The sequence below is a fragment of the Sapajus apella genome, unplaced genomic scaffold (genome assembly GCF_009761245.1).
Source record: "Sapajus apella isolate SASKATOON/1434 unplaced genomic scaffold, GSC_monkey_1.0 scaffold40, whole genome shotgun sequence".
NCBI lineage: Eukaryota > Metazoa > Chordata > Mammalia > Primates > Cebidae > Sapajus > Sapajus apella.
In genome coordinates, this window is record NW_022436980.1 from 9,481,995 (window position 1) to 9,499,260 (window position 17,266).

A 17,266-nucleotide genomic window follows, 5' to 3' on the forward strand; every position below is an offset into this window, starting at 1 on the left:
CTCATGTTACCCAGGCTGGAGTGCAATGGCGCGATCTCGGCTCACCACAACCTCCGCCTCCTGGGTTCAGGCAATTCTCCTGCCTCAGCCTCCTGAGTAGCTGGGATTACAGGCACGCACCACCATGCCCAGCTAATTTTTTGTATTTTTTAGTAGAGACAGGGTTTCACCATGTTGACCAGGATGGTCTCGATCTCTTGACCTGGTGATCCACCCGCCTCGGCCTCCCAAAGTGCTGGGATTACAGGCTTGAGCCACCGCGCCCGGCCTACAACACTGTTTTGTACAGATGGCAGTTGCCCGTTGGTCCTAGCTTTGCAGCTTCTAGGTCACTTTTGTGCTAAAGAGAAAAGCTAACCGCTTGTCTGCACCAGAGGCTGGAGGTGGCACTGACTCTTTATTGAAACTGGTCAGAAGACTGGTACATACTTAAAGTGAAGAAGAGCTAGCTATACATTATGAGGATGTTTATATTAACAGATTTGACTTATCTCCAACTTCTTTTTCAAAAAGATCAAATTTATAGTAGCACCCTATTTCAAGAAATAAGTATACATCAAAGAAGATCTAGTTAAAATATCATATTCTCGTCCTCTTTCAAGTAGGATTAGTTGTTCCTTTTCTGTGCTCCTCAGATATTACAACAATAGCTATCTTTCATCAGATGTTAGACACATCAGCAGGCTAAGTGTTTTACATACAGATAATGCTCACAAAGCCCAAGGCGGTAAGAATTATTATTTCTCCATCGTTCTGATACAAAAACTCAGCCTGAAAGAGGCCAATTCATGTGACCAAGACTGCTTGGCTAATAAGTGGCAGAAACAAAATATAAACACAGAATGATTAACTCTGGAATTTCAGCTACTACTAAATAACTGCCTCTGCTAAGCCTGTCTTCTTTAAAATAGTTGAAATTTCTGATTATAAAAGTCATTCATGACCATTGTAGGTAATTCGCTTAAATCAAAACAAATTTTAAATTTTATGTGCACTTTTCTCATAACACTGAATTCTTCATGAATACAAGCTTTAACTGGAAATAATAGTAATTTATGTAAACAACATCCCCCTGGACCTTCGGGTTTCTTTTTCTCTGCTGTTATAAATAACGCTAGGATGAACCTCTTACACAGAAACCTTTGTTCCCACTTCTGATCATTTCCTTAAGATACATATCAAGTGGCCTGTTAAATGTCTCTTCTCTGGGAGCCACCTGCTCCTCCCACAGGTGTTTCCTATATTTATATTCAAGCTGTGGAATCCTGCCTTTCTAACCATACCTAGTGGGTGCAGTGTTGTATGCCAGACCCAAACTAGTCTATTTAGTTTTGGAATTTGGCATTTTAACCTGACAGACATAGAGACTGAGTGTTATTTCTAGCCAAGTCACATACTGGCAACATTCCAGAGGAAGGATGATCCTGCTGATAAGATCACCAAAGCTGCCCTGGTTCCTGCCCTGCCCAAAGCTTGGATTTTTACCATTCCTTGTATAGCCCCAGATTCACTAGTATCTTTTCAATAAATACCCTTATTTGGTCACACCATGTCTGGTTGGTTTCAGAAACATTAAATTAAAAGATAATTAGTGAAAAAGAAAATGTTTCTTAAAGAGGTATTACTTGGTTAAAATAAATTTAAGGTCATTCATGCATATTACCAAGTTGCTTCCCAAAAATTTCTGTAGTTTTTATTTCCATCAGAAAACACGAGAGGATTCTATTTTTTTAAAATATTTTTGCCAAATTTAAAGTCGGATAGTACCATCTCATTCTTTACATTCGAATTTCATTAATTACCAATAATGTTTATTTTATATGCTTATTTATTTTGTCAGCCTCTGTGCCTATTCTTTTTCCAGTTGCCTACTGTGGTCTAAGGCTTTCTCTTATTGATCTGTATACATCTTTGTATACTGAGAATGTTAACCTTGATTATGATACTTCTCACATTTTGCCCTAATTGTATAATTATGTATCTGTCGCTCCTCTCCCACCACTGCCTTTCCTGTATTTGAAGCTTCTGCCAGACTGAACTGTACACAATTCTTGTATTAGGATGAACTAGTGTATGCTGTGTTACCAAATAGTCCAATATCTCAGTTGCTTCACACACACACAAAAGGAATGTTTTTCTTAATCTTCTTAGGGGTGGAAGGATCCTGCCCATTTACATGCATAGTGACCCAGGTTGTTGGAAGCTCCATCTTGACTCATGTTTCCATAAGCACTGTGACAGGTCAGGCAATTTGGTGATGTGTGTGCTCATTCTGCCCAGAAATAACGTACATCCTTTCTGTTCATATTTCATTGATCAAAACGAGCCATGTTGTCATGACAAATGTCAAGTGAGAAGCGATGTATAATCCTACCACGTGCCTGGCAGGAAGGGAGAGTCAAAATATACATGAAAGGCCAATGGCTACCACATCCCTGTTCTACCTCCATTTGTCATGGCTTCACACTACTGGAAGGCCTTCCTTCTAGTTCTCCATGTTCAAATTCCAGTGCTTCAGAGGTCATGTCTTTTCTGAAGTTGTTTCTTATTTCTTCCAGATGGAATTTATCTCATCATCCTCTGAGACACCCTAAAATCTTAACTGAGAGTAATTTCTTTCCATCTTCATATACAGTCATTTATGTACATTTTTCTGTCTTTCAACATAGTACTGGAATTTTGCTCAAGAAACATGTAGTTCATAACTTAAAGACATTCATTTTTGCATAATACCAAGATTTACTTGAAACTCAATTGTGTTAATAATAATTAAATTTTTAAACATGCTAAAATTTTAAAAAACTTTTGTTTTAGGTTCAGGGGTACACATGCACTTTTGTTATATAGGTAACTGAATGTCATGAGGGTTTGGTATACGTGTTATTTCATCACCCAGATAATAAGCATAATACCTGATACGTAGTTTTCTTCAATCCTCACCTTCCTCCCATCCTTCACCATTAAGCAGGTGTCTCCTGTTCCCTTCTTTGAATGCATATGCACTCAATGTTTAGCTCCAACTTTATAAGCGAAAACGTGGTATTTGTTTTCTGTTCCTGTGTTAGTTCGCTTAGGATTATGACCTCCAACTCCATCTATGTTGGTGCAAAGGACATGACCTCATTCTTCTTTATGACTGCTTAGTATTCCATGCAGTATGTACCACAGTTTCTTTATTCAGCCTGCTGTCAATAGGCATTTAGTTTGATTGCATGTCTTTGCTATTGTGAACAGTGCTGCAAAGAACATATATGTGCACATGTCTTTATGGTAGAACATTATATTCCCTTGGATATATAGCCAATAGTGGGATTTCTGGTTTGAATGGTAATTCTGTTTTGAGTTCTTTGAGAAATCACCAAACTGCTTTTGGCTGAACTAATTTACATTCCAACCAACAGTGTATAAATGTTCCCTGTTCTCTGCAACCTCACCAGGAACTGCTATTTTTTGACTTTTTAATCATAATCATTCTGACTGCTGTGAGATGGTATCTCATGATAGTTTTGGTTTGCATTTCTCCTGACGATTAGTGATGTCGAGCATTTTTTTCATATGCTTGTTGGCCATGTGTGTGTCTTCTTTTGAAAAGTGTCCATTCATGTCCTTTGCCCACTTTTTATGGGTTTGTTTTTTTGCTTCTTAATTTGTTTAAGCTCCTTATAGATTCTGGATATTTTGCCTTTGTCAGATGCATAAATTGCAAACATTTTCTCCTATACTGTAGGTTGCATATTTACTCTGTTGATAATTCCTTTTGCTGTGCAGAAGCTCTTTGGTTTAGTTAGGTCCCATTCATCAGTTTTTGTTTTCATTGTATTTGCTTTTGGCATCTTTGTCATGAAATTTTTACCAGGCCCTATGTCCAGAATTGTGTTTCCTAGATTATCTTCCAGGGCCTTTAGAGTTTCAGGTTTTACATTTATGTCTTTAATCCATCTTGTGCTGATTTTGGTATATGGTGTAAGAAGTTTCAATCTTCTGTATATAGCTAGCTAGTTATTCCAGCACTCTTTATTAAATAGGAAATCCTTTCCCCGTTGCTTGTTTTTGTTCTCCTGTGTCAAAGATCAGATTCCTATCAGTATGTGGAATTATTTCTGGGCTCTCTCTTCTGTTACATTGGTCTGTGTGTCTGTTTTTGTACTAGTACCATGCTCTTTTGTGACTGCAGCCTTGCAGTATAGTTTGAAGTAGGATAATGTGATGCCTCCTGCTTCCTTCTTTTTACTTAAGATTGCTTTAGTTAGTGGGGCTCTTTTTTGGGTTTCATATGAATCTTAAAATAGGTTTTTTTTTAAAATTCTGTGAAGAATGGCATTTGTAATTTGGTGGGAATAGCACCGAAGCTATAAATTGCCTAGGGCAGCATTGCCATTTTAACAATGTTGATTCTTCCTATCTGTGAGCATGGAATCTTTTTCCATTTGTTTATGTCATCTCTGATTTATTTGAACAGTGTTTTGCCATTCTTGTTTTAGAGATCTTTCATCCTCCTGATTGATTAGCTGTATTCCTAGATATTTTACTCCTTTTGTGGCTATTGTGAATGGGACTGCATTCTTGATTTGCATTCAGCTTGGATGTTGCTGGTGTATAGGAGTCCTACTGATTTTTGTACACTGATTTTGCTTCCTGACACTTTACTAAGTTTATCAGATCAAGGAGCTTTGGGGCAGAGACCACGGGGTTTTCTGGTATAGAATCATATCATCTCCACACAGGCATAGTTTGACTTCCTCTCTTATTTGGATACCTTTTATTTCTTCGTCTTGCCTGATTGCTCTAGACAGGAATTCCAGTAGTATGTTGAATATGGGTGTTCAGAGAGGCGAGAGTCTTGTCTTGTTCTGGTTTTCAAAGGGTATGCTTCCAGCTTTTGCCCATTTAGTTTGATATTGGCTGTGGGTTTTTCATAGATGGCTCTTATTATTTTGAAGTATGTTCCTTCAATGAGTGTGTTGAGAGTTTTTAATATAAAGAGATGCTGAATTTTATCAAAAGCCTTTCTTGAGTCTATTGACATGATCATATAATTGTTTTTAGTTCTGTTTATGTGATGAATCATATTAACTGATTTGCATATGTTGAACCAAGCTTGCATTTCAAAGATAAAGCCTACTTGATTATGGTAGATTCGCTTTTTGGTGTGCTTCTGGATTTGGTTTCCTAGTAATCTGTTTTTTCACATCTACAAACATTCTAAATTTAAAATTATCAGGTGCCTTGGCTTCACCAACAATTCTCAATTCAGTGATTGATTGTTGAGAAAACTGGTAGCTGCAAGTGCTTGGTAAAACTACAAATTTTCTCTTCAGGTGCATGTGACAGTGATCAAACTGCTAGCACTTTTCAGAAAGGACTCTTGCATTAGTGAACGTGTCACCAATGTGGTCTTAAGTTGGGCATAGTTTGAAATTATTGCTATTTTTACTTTTGAATATAAAGCACTGTTGGTTTACCTTCATCTTTTTCCATTTATATGGGTATTCATTTACTTAACCCTGTATAGGTTTTTGTATTATTTAATCCTTTATATTGTACTTTTGAACTCTTGTTTTGGACAAGAAATTTATATATATATATGTATATATATATACACATATATAGAAACATACATTTACACACACATACATATATACATACATAGGTATAAAATATGTATACTGTACATAATACATATTTATGTATATATCTGCATATATACACAGATATGTGTAATATATACAGACATGAATAATATATACAATTATGTGTAAAATGTACATATATACACACATACATAATTTGCACACATATATGTAGAAACTTTGCATTTATTGTTTCTTCAAATCATCCTATAGCAGCAGATTTTCATAATTTACTTAAATGTCAGCTCCTTAACTTTCTTCCCTGATCACCCTGGCTAGAGTAGCTTCTGACTGTCCTCAAACTTCCACCCTCTATTCTATTCCTTGTTCTTTATAGATCTTATTATTGCTTGGAATTCTGTTATTAGTGTGCTCATTTTGATTTTTATCATTATTCTTGCCACACTCAAAGTCAATATCTTCCCACTAAAATGCACTCTATAGAGGACAGGGATTTCGTTTTTTAACTATACAGACAAGAAGCAAACATTGCCTGGTACAGAGTATGCAGTAAAACAAATATATTTCAGATCAGTGAGTGAATAAAATTTAAAAAAAAAAAGATTTTTTCTGGAATGACTTGGTGAACTTTGCTGCCATTCACTTGTAAATAAAATGCAAAAGCAGGAATAATTTTAGAGCAATCATGAGTTCATCTTTGAATATGTTGAGTTTGAGGTTCCTGTGTGAGATTCAGATAAAGTTGTCAAATAGAAATTTGGTCATATAGATCTAAAACATAGGTCAAGGGCATAGAGGTGAAGGTCATTTGCTTATATGTGATAGCTGAAATTATGGAAATAGCTAAGTCTCCCAGGTAGGTTTGGCATAAGAACAGAGAAGGACAAGCTGCTTTCCCAGATCTTCCTCTCTGAAGTCTGTTCCTACCAACAATCTCAATAGGCAGGAGTCCCAGAAATCTTCAACTCTTGATGATGCAAATGGCCTTGCCACTTTAATCAACAACATTGGCCTCCCTATCAACAAAGTCAGCTCAGGAGAACTGGCCCTGCATAGTCTGTCTATCCTGGTCTGTTAAATGCTTGTTCATCCCTGATGCTACAAATGTAGGAGAATCAATATATCCCAATGGACCTTACAGAAGCAGATAGCAGACCCCACTTGCTTACCTGAACACTTGCTCTTAGCCCTTCTGGCAAAATTCCCAGGAAGAAAAGACAGGAATGTGAAAAGAGTGTTTTATCGGAGATACACAGCAGCAGCCAGCTGTCTCCCTAATGATTATTTGTATTCATACAGAGATCTGTTCAACAAAGAAATCTGAGCTCAGAAGGAACTCCTCTTTAGTAATACACACCACAGGCCCACGGAGTGTTTTTATAAGTTACTGTATCTCTGCCCTGGGGCTATTAGAAGCCCAACATGCAATTCAAAGTCTCTAAGAATAAATAAAAGTTGAATCTCATTCTATAGTTAAGGACACTTGAGTCATAGCAACCTGCCTAGTAACTCCCGAAGATTAATTCTGACACCAAAAATCACACTTCTGCTTCCTAATTCTTATTCCAGAGCTCTTCGTATGTCCTAGCAGTAGTTTAAACTCTCCTAAAACCTTTAAAGGTTTCATCAGCCTCATCTCATTAGCCAATATAATCCCCTTCAAACATTATCCAAAAAGCTGAAACAAAGTCAAGGCTGATTTTGTCCAAGACGATGCTATCTATAAGCTTCTCTGCAGCTCTTATAGCTTAGCCACTGATGGCTGTATGCTAAGATCAGACATTATCATCTACATGATGCTTAAGTTTCCTTCTACGATTTGATCATGAAGCAGTCATCAATTTTTGTTTGCATTGTAATTGCTTGTTTCTGCTTGGCCATGTAGATATATGGGAAATTCACTACCTCCTAGGCTAGTGCATTTAATTTTTAGGTAGATTATTAGGCAATTCTCCTATAAGCTGGGCTGTGAACTATCACACTGTATTTTTTTCTTATTAGCTTTAGTCCCGCACTCTGGAGCCACCAAGACTAAGTCTGAAACTGCTCTTCCAAAATGAACGCTGCAGATTTAGTGAGAGAATTATCCACCCCTGTCTTTTCCTTATGTGACATAAATCCCCTCGATTCCTTCTGCATGTCCACATGCATTCCCAGTTTGCCAGCTTCTGTCATTCAATCTGGGGCCCTTAAACAGTCTACTCCTCCTCAAGTATGCTCTGTCCAGTGCACAGCAGAGGTTCTGTTTAGTGTTGTCCTGAATTTCATTAGCCTTTTTGGCAGTCATATCAAACTGCTGATTGAAACTGAGCTTACAACTCACTCTAACAGGATGTTAAAATGTTTAACATCCTGCTGTTAAATGATGCCTCCTTTATGCAGTTCTTAGGCAGCTAATATCCTGATCTTGGCCAAGTGTAGGGCTTTGCACTTACCTCTGCGAAATTTAATCTCAATGGATTTGACTCAAATTTTCAGTTTGCCATTTGATGTTCTCACCCAAGTAATTAATAAAAATTATAAACTGGACAGTGTCAAAGTTAAAAAAAACTCTGTGGCAAAGAAACTAGATTAACATTGATGTATTAATTAATCATTTTGGTCTAATTCGATCAGTTACTAAATTACCTGCCTACATCCTTGCTGGCCCACAACACTGCATCTAGTCTTGCAGGTAACACAGAAGACCTTGCCAAAAAACTGGCTGAAACCCAGACTCACTCCACTCATAACCATCTGCAAATATTCAGTGGAGAAACTTTATCGACGTAGTCTCTGTTTAAAAGCTTAAAAATGACATTAAAAACATAGTTTTTCAATGTCAAAATGCTCCACACTCACTTGGCCTTTTGGCTGAGATCCAGGCAGCAATGAACGTGCTCCACACTCGTAAACATGTACCTAGGTGCTACGTCAGGTTTCTGTTCAGAACTCCCTGTGCACCATTCTCATGTCTGTCTCTGGGTCCTGGGTACGTTTCACCTTTAAGTCAGCCTCAGATACTTGAGAGCTAATAGACATTCCTCAGTTCTCTTTGAAACATTACTTACTGAGTGGAAGAAAAGATAGCCTGGAGTTTTAACACTTTTCAAGAGGTAGGAGGGTGACGGATCAAATAGCTGTAGCTGGTGCTCTGAAAGCAGTCTTGCCACCTCACATCACAGGCATTGCCCCTGACTGCGCTCCCCATGTTCTCTGGAATACTGGAAAAGAGGCATATTATTCTGCAGGTCATCAGGAAATTTTCCAATTGCCCTCCAATGTAGATTACATAACCTTTTAACTTCCTGGTTAAAGAAGTCAAGAGACCTATCCCTTGCCTCTACAAAAAGCCCACTGACAATCCCAGGGCTCCTTCCTTTAAATTATCATCTTTAAACATGTACTAAAGCATTTCACTAAGAAATGATTCCTCACAGAGTAGTCTATTGTTCCAGACAGTCAGGATTTCTTGGAGGCAGCGGAGATCGCCTTTATAATAATATTAGAGTTTCAAGGATCCCTTAAATTTCTTGATTCCTTCTCTTCATTTTATAGAAGAGAAAATTCACAGAGATGTTGAATGAACTGTCTGAGGTCACAAAGCTAACTAAACGCAGAGTCAGAATAAGCATTCAGCTCATTTGTCTTAGTATCTGATGTCCTTCCTACTCTTAAAAAGAGAAGCAGTGGAAAACAGCAAGGAAGACTATTCCCTGACCCCACAAGAAATGTTCAAAACTGCCACTGCTTATACACCATTTCCATGCCAGAGAAACAAAACATAGGAGGGCATCTCTGACACTCTCATTCTACAGGATCAGAGACCAACCTCTTTCTCTCCTGGAATCGACCGGGGACAAGGACCATGTATACCCCTGCCCCATCATTCCTGGTTCACTGGTGCCTAAACATCAACATCCTGTCAGCTCAGCATGGGCCCTCGTATGGCACTGGATAAGAAAGGAACAGTTTCTTCTAAACACAGCCATTTCCCTCTTTCCTTCTCTGTGCCATGAGCAAAGCTCCCCAAGTTTATAGCTTGGCTCCAGTGTGTTAGCATCTTATATGTCCTTCCTTTGTACTCTCACATGAAGAGAACCCCAAACCTTGAAAGTCTGTTTTATTTTTTTCAAAACAACCCAGCACCACAAAGAGCCTGTTAGTCTCTCTCTCTTTTTTTTTGGAATTTGTAAAGTTTGCCTTAATTATTTAACTATCAGATAACTCACAGGCTAACGCAATAGCTGAGAGCAGAAAAAAGAGCCATTTAGTAATTCGACCAGATAAAAGGAGGGAGAGGGCCCTCCTGCCTGACTCCAAGAAATACCAGGCAAAAAACCCTTGTGCCTCTAAGCTCTCATAGCAAGAGATCTCAAATTTTGTTTACAGTGAATCCAAAGGTACTAACTTAAAATTCGGACAGACAAGGCCAACATAGTCTTTTTGAGTAGTGATACCCCAGAACAGAACAATGGTCAGGATTAAGGTCATCCTGGGTGTTTTTAAAATCAAGCCTTATCTGCAGAAGTGGATCCCAGTATGTGGATTTAGTCACCTAACTTGAATTTTATGTAGTCTGCTTAAAATCATCTTCTAGGGATAATGGACTATAATATTTCCGATTTTACTTTATTTAGGATCTTACATCTGTCACTATATAAGCATCTGTAAGCACAAGGGGATAATAATGACTTTTAGGTAAAACATTCTGGTATGGAGAAAACAAAAAGGAACTTTTTGTATGTGCAGAGGGTGTTTTCTAGGAGAAACTTTGGAAGGAGCTATTTCCAGAGTCAGCTTCTCTCTATAAAGATAGACCAATCATATTTATTTCTGCAGAATAAGACTGGAACCATTGTTGAATGCTGAAAAAAAATGACAGTATATCTTGCATTTATTAACCTTCAAATATTTATGGATTTTATTCAATATAAAATCTGGTGGGGGAGGGGAATTAGTCTGTTATTTCAAGGGCACTGACATGTGTTCATCAAGAGAGGGACACTTCTTGCACCATGCTGAACTCCATCTCGGGTACTGTCGAATGCTACAGCTGATGGCATCTCAGCGCCTGGGGCAGAGATAGTGTGGTGGGGACAGACTTGCTTTTTAGCAAACTTATTTTCCCTTATTTTCAGGCATACGGCTAGACTACATTTTCCATCTTGCCTTGCAATTAAATCTGGCTGTTGATGCTTTCTGGACAAAGGAATGTGAATGATGTGATTCATGTCTAGGCAGCCTGAGCCCTGATACAGACAATCAGTCCACCAGTGGACCAGAGGCCTAGGCAATGATAGAGTCACAAGAAAAGAGGAAACTGGGTTTCTGAGTGCCTGTGCAGACAGGATCTCTACCATACTCCTGCTGCCAATTACACTTTAGATGAAGAAGAAATAAACTTTTAATGTGTAACCACAGATATTTTGAGGTTATCAGTTCCAGTAGTTAATTTTCTCTATCAAATATAGGAATCAAGTAGAATGCTTAGTGAAAGCCCAAGATGTGTGCTGTTGTTTCAGTAGTCAGATCTCAGACAGTGTGGAAATAAAAAGACCAAGCTGCAGTTAGAGAGTCTTGCTATTCTCTAGCCAAATATTTCATGTAAGTGTCATCTGCAATAACTGAAGGAAATGAGCACATGCCTTTAAGCCTAAAGCTGTAAAGACAGTGGTTGGAAAGAAGTAGAGTAATAGTGGGTTGTTGCTTACTCTTAAATACCTTCAGCACAGGAGCTCAGACAAGAAATAAGTGTTTTTCATGCATAGATTAAAAACAATAAAGAAAGTCTAAAAATAAAAAGTCTTACAAGTTTGGAAATCCAGCTGCTTCTAAAATCCAAATTGTAAGAGAAAAGACCGGAAAAGGTCCTGAACTGCAAAGACCCATTAAAACTCTTGCTAAACACACCAGAGTGTTGTCACAGTGAAGAGCAGCGTAAGGAGACCACCTTGGCATTCAAACCTATTGTTTCAGTGAGCCTCAAGTTAGCTGCCAGGAAGTTGAGAGAGGGATGCATAGAGGTGAAAAAGAAAATGAAATCAGGCTTGAGAATTATGTCTAGGAAACAACTTGAGCATGATTGCTCTTGCATGGTACTGATTAGAAAAGGCAAATAGATCAGAAGCCTATTCAGTCTTTGAGGAAGTTATATTGCTGAACTAATAATTTTGCTCTAACAAGGCTTCTGTTTGTTTACAGCTTAAAACAATTCTTAGGCCCCCAAACTTGTATGAGCAGGAAGCAGGTTGTGAAAGCTGTAGAGTTCCCAAGGAGATTGTACCCCCTGTGCCCCCTTCAGATATGTGCCCTGTGCCATGGAGGAAAATAGAGAAGATAAAACTCCCAGTGGGTAGAGCAGGAGTCACAGAGAATGACAGAGGGGAGTTTCTTCCTGAACACAGATTCTGGGGCTGACCAAGTACCTGGCCAGGAGGATTTCAGAAGTAGACCTATGACTGCTCTGTGTCTCTTATTCTGCTCTTTCCCATATTCCTTGAGCATTGTTGCGGGAGGAGGGTGAAGTAGAGGAGTGAAGAGTGGGAAACTGATAAGTTATTACTGCACTTCAAAATTCAGCAGCGGCCCCACATCCAAGCCTGATAAGGACATACATTTCCCACAGATGCTGGACTTTGAGCTGGATGCAGCATCTGGCTAAGACTTAGAGTCATCTGCCTTCAGAAGAAGGCTGGGTCCTATACATGGGAGAAAGAGTGAAGGTAATATTTAGTGACCAGGAGGATAAACTGTGGCATGAATTCTCAAGTCATACAAGCTCTTTCCTTCCTGTGCATTGAGCTAAACTATTGTTTCATTCTCCTTTGTAGGTAGCCAAGTTCTGGCGATTAGGCATATGGGCAGAAGTATGTCCATCTCCAAGACTGGCCCGTAAGTAGTCCAAATGTACCATACTCATTCTTTTCCCTTATTTTCCAGCTGTAGGCCGGGAAATCAATAAAGGACTCCAGGACAGGACTGGCAAGAAGGAAGAATCCTCCATGCCTAAATGTGGAAGCTCCATCCCCACCCATCCACCAACACTGATTGGACTTAATGTGAGCACAGTAAAATATTGTGAAAAGCCACTGAAATCTGGGAGTTATTTCTTCCGCAGCAAACCTTCCCTTACTAATATAGGTGGGCAGGATGCCAACCATGGATACTTAGATCATCTCTAATTGAAGAAGAACCCTGACAGCTCATTAGCTCCCAGAGACATCGATTTCTAAAATAATTATGTATTATTCGTTTTCTTCCTGTGTATCAAACCCTGAATCACAGGACATGAAGTATCCTATCATCAAATAAAGTCCTGATTTTAAACCTAGGATCTTCTACAGATTAGCTGCTTGTTTTGGGGGTAGGCCATTTAAGTGTTCAAACTAGTTACTTTATAGAGTTGCTATGGGAGGAAATGAGGAGATGTGAAAGTGCTTAGTGCAATTCCTGGCGTATAGTAGGTATTCAATAAAAGCTGGTCTCCTTTCTTTTTTTTAATAATAGAAGTTATGGTTATTGAGCTCTTACTATGTACTAAGTATGCTAAGTATGCATGTGTACACACACACACACACACACACACACACATCTTATTTAATCTCACAACAACCTTCTGATGTTGGCACAACTATTATCTAAATTCTACTGATGTTGGATGTAAGGCGCAGGGAGATTCTGGATTGTCCAAAGGCACTCCATCAATCATATCATCAGTAAAGGAAGTGAAATACAGGGATCTGACTCCAGAGCCCGCCTTCCCACCGTCTGTCCTGCAATGTTCCCACAATCATTTGGCCTAGATAGAAGGAGAGAGAGCATTCCTCCCAGGCGTTGTAATGCACAAAGGTCTTACACCACGGAATCCAGATCTGTGTCTTCTACATGGATTCCTCTGATCCACTAGGTTTTTACCTTATTCATTTTCTATTCTCTTCTCTTAACACATTATCTACACAGCTCCTCATTGGCAGGACGACATAGTAAAAGCAAGTGTAGTTGTTTGGTCTTGCCTGATGTGTGGATTGAAGACAAAGTTAAACAGAAGAAATTAACTAAGGTCTTTGTTTTCTCCTCTATGACACTTGCTGAAGTGCCCACCCTGTCCCCCTCAGGAAATACATACTTAGGGATAACAGTAATGATTTGCATGCCTTCTTTTGGGTGAACTGAGAACAGTGATTCAGGATTCAAAGTGTAAATCATTTACCCGAAATTAAGCATTGAAACTTCAAGTTCTTATAACTGGCCACCCTTTGGCAAATCTCACAGTGGAGTGCACCGTCTGGAGTGTGGCATACCCACAGCAGGAGAGGATTCATCCTCAAGGTGAAAGTTTGAGCATTCAGAGAGACTAACTCTACCTGATCAATGGCATGGAGCCTACAGGTCTAGTTGATAGGTTTCCATGTGTCAGCCTATTTAGGAGAAATGCATCCCTTCCTGTCTTGCTGTTTTTATTCTATCAGAGTGGTGGTCTTATTGTGGTAACATTGTCAACATCAAGAGAAGGCTTATTAAGTCTTAATCTCTGGGTATTTTACTTTCTATTTTGGTTTTCTTATCCTTTGCTAATCCAAAATCTTCTTTCAGCTAAACATTTTTTCTTAGTACAAAAATCAGTAGAAGCAAAGGCAAAGCTTAGTGGATGTAATACATCCAATTACCTTGCTTGTTCAAACTTCCCTCTGCTCTCTTTTGAATTACAGAAAACTTCCCTCACTCTCTTTCTCCTTCTCTCTCATGTTTTGCATCCATCCTTCCCCTAGAATGATTTTCAATTTATAAGTATTTCTGTTAATATTTTCAAATAATTTAAAGTATTCTTCAGCCTTTGCCTTAAGTTCTTATGCAAGTTTCTTAAAAGTGGTTGTAACACTTGGTGATTTTTGAATTTGTGTATACATTTTGTAGATGAGTACCTAATTTGCAGTGTTTTACCAGTGCCTCCGAAAAGCAAATCAAAGACCAGTTCGTGTGTTCTGTTAACTCCTCAAGAGGTACATGGTAGTCTTTTGGAAGAAATGTATCCTATGTTTTTTTTTAAAGGAAAGTGGGAGAAAAACCTTAACATTACAGAGGAGAGGTCACCTTGTTTATAAATGGAATCAGTGTCAGTTTCTCAATTATTATTAGCACAGGAAGGTACTTTGTTAAACACTGTGCATTTTCTGGGAAAGCCTCTCAAGACATAGACCATAGTTTATTCTTGCCGCTGTTAAGATGACAATAAGATATGAGAGTGATAACCAGTGGGACAACCTTTAAAAGAAAACTCTTAAGAGTTAGCAAAATAATGTCTATTTGAGAGAAGACGGTAAATACGAACTTAGCTAACACAAGTATGCAGCAGCCTCATCATTACTCTTGGGGGTTTCTAACTTATAGTTCCCATAAAATGGGCAATTAATGTTAACTTACAAAAACACTATTTATAAATTTAGAAAAAGAGAGAAGACTTAATTTTTTACAAAGGGAGGTAGCCATCCCACAGGCTAAGAAGAGCGGCCTCAGGCAAAGACCAGAGACAGGCACTTTGAATGAAGAGGGGCTGGGATAAGAGCTTTATACTGAATGGGTTAGCAAAACATACATATTAAACATGTTACAGGAGGAGCTATGGATATTCATGAAGATGGTCCTGACACGTGCATATTGAGCAAACATACATATAACACAGGACTCACGTTTATTTTGGAATGGAGACTGAGCATTCAAATGTTTATAATTAGGCCCTAGGTGTCAAAAAGTCTTTTCAGAATGCAAAGGCACGTAAGTTTGCAACTTCTGTAATCCAGCTAGGACCAGTCCATGGTCAGTGGTCTTCTTATCAGGAGAAAGGTACTGAAATCAGTCTCTTGTCCAATCAAAGCTGTAGTTATGGCTGGTGGAAAGAGGGTCAGTTAGTCAGGGTCTGTGAGCTGGATGAGTTGTAATTGTTTTAATATTGTTTATCCAAAGCCAGTACTTGTTTAGCTGATAGAGAAAAAGAAAAACCTGTGGCAGTTAGAGCAGAGTTTATTCTTTAAGTGTAAAGGTGAATGACTTAACCCTTGCCTGGCATGACCTTTGGTCTTGTTTATAATCCGGTACCTTATGGCCACAAAGCGTCTGCTCTGTCAGTTTTATGATCTCCATTTTACATTAATGCTGGTCACTTGTTGTGTCTAAGCTATAAAAGGGAGAGGAGTGTAACAAGGTGTGTCTGACCTCCCATCCCGTCATGGCAGGAAACTCGGTTTTAAGATTGTTCCTGGGACCCCCTTGACCACAAGGAGGTTCATTCAGTTAGGAAGGGGGATGGGCTTAGGATATTATATTTAGTTTACATTATATTACTTACTCCTTCTGCAGTCCCTAGGAATTTGGGAAATATGGTCATTTTCTCCCTGTCTTTTCAGCTAAATGGAATAGGGCCTTATAGAAGCCCACACAGGCTCTCTTTTGAGTGTGGCCCACTATGGACCACAGGAAATAATTATCCACTGCTTACCCTCACAGGCTCTTGGAGTGTAAGCTAATCCTAAAGATCCTGTCTCTTGATTTTTCACATGACAGTCGTGTCCTTCAACTTCAGGGGATATGTATCAAAATCTTCCAGTCATTGTCTTGAATTCTGCCCCCTTTTCAAGGTAAAGGAGAAAGAGATGCATCTTTCCCTCCTCTTCTTGGTAGAGTCAAGACTCACAGAATAACATTTATGAAATCCTATTATGAAAGAAATCCTATCCACAGTCCTACTCTACCTACCTTCAACAACCTGAAACTTTACACACTCAATGTGAAGGAGGGTTTCAGAAGTTGTAAAACTTGTGTTACTGAAGTTACCTTTGAAACTTTGCAACTTAGTCCCAGAGCCTCTCTCTGAAACGTCATATGCAGTATATCTTAGTGCTTCTACAGAAACTTCCAATTTCACACCCTCATGTACTCACTATTGAAAATTTGGAACTCACAAGATCACACAACAACAGCAGCAACAACAAAAATGTCACTCATAATCTCACTTCTCATGCAAATATAACCACTGTCTGCACATGGAGGAATATTTGTTGTCTTTTTCCTTTGCCTAGGAATACATTTAAAGATACATCCTTTTATAAAATGGGGTTATGCTATGCATACTAATTGCAAACTCTTTTTTTTTCCTTTTAATATATTTTTGAACAAGTTTCTAAGTTGACAAATGTGTTACTACGTATTTTTTAAAGGCTGTTTCAGATACCATCTTCGGACATATAACTGTTGATTTAACAAATTATTTATTGTTAAGATACTTAGACCCTTTTTCAATAATTTTACTACATAGAAATCACTCTTCTGAACATCTTTGTGGATGGATTTTTGCATTTATAGTAAAATGTAAAATCAATCAATAAAAATATATATTTATATAATAGTTTATGCAAATATAAAAAATAATATAAAGAATAAATAATAAAATTAGATATGTAATCAATAGTAAAAATAAAAAGTAAACTATAAATCCTACCATTCAGGAGTAACATATTAGGCTGTAATCTATAATCATTAAAATTCACATAAGCCTGAGTTAAAGGTCTAGAGCAGACTTTGATTTAATATGCTATGAGAGAGGGCAAAGCCCAGAAAGTGGATTTCAGAATATTGAACACAAATTTTACCCGTTTTCACAACTTTTGTTTCTAAAGGCAGCTCTTATTATCATCATCTAC

At 38.3% G+C, this 17,266-nt stretch overlaps 1 long non-coding RNA gene across 2 annotated transcripts in view; it reads left to right on the top strand.

Annotated features, from left to right (window-relative positions):
• LOC116565489 overlaps positions 1-12,904 on the top strand; it is a 324,301-nt gene extending 311,397 nt beyond the window's left edge. For both annotated transcript variants that reach the window (XR_004275461.1, XR_004275463.1), the window contains one exon: positions 12,513-12,904. This is a non-coding gene — a long non-coding RNA (uncharacterized LOC116565489). The remainder of the gene's footprint in view (positions 1-12,512) is intronic.
• The last annotated feature ends 4,362 nt before the right edge of the window (positions 12,905-17,266 follow it).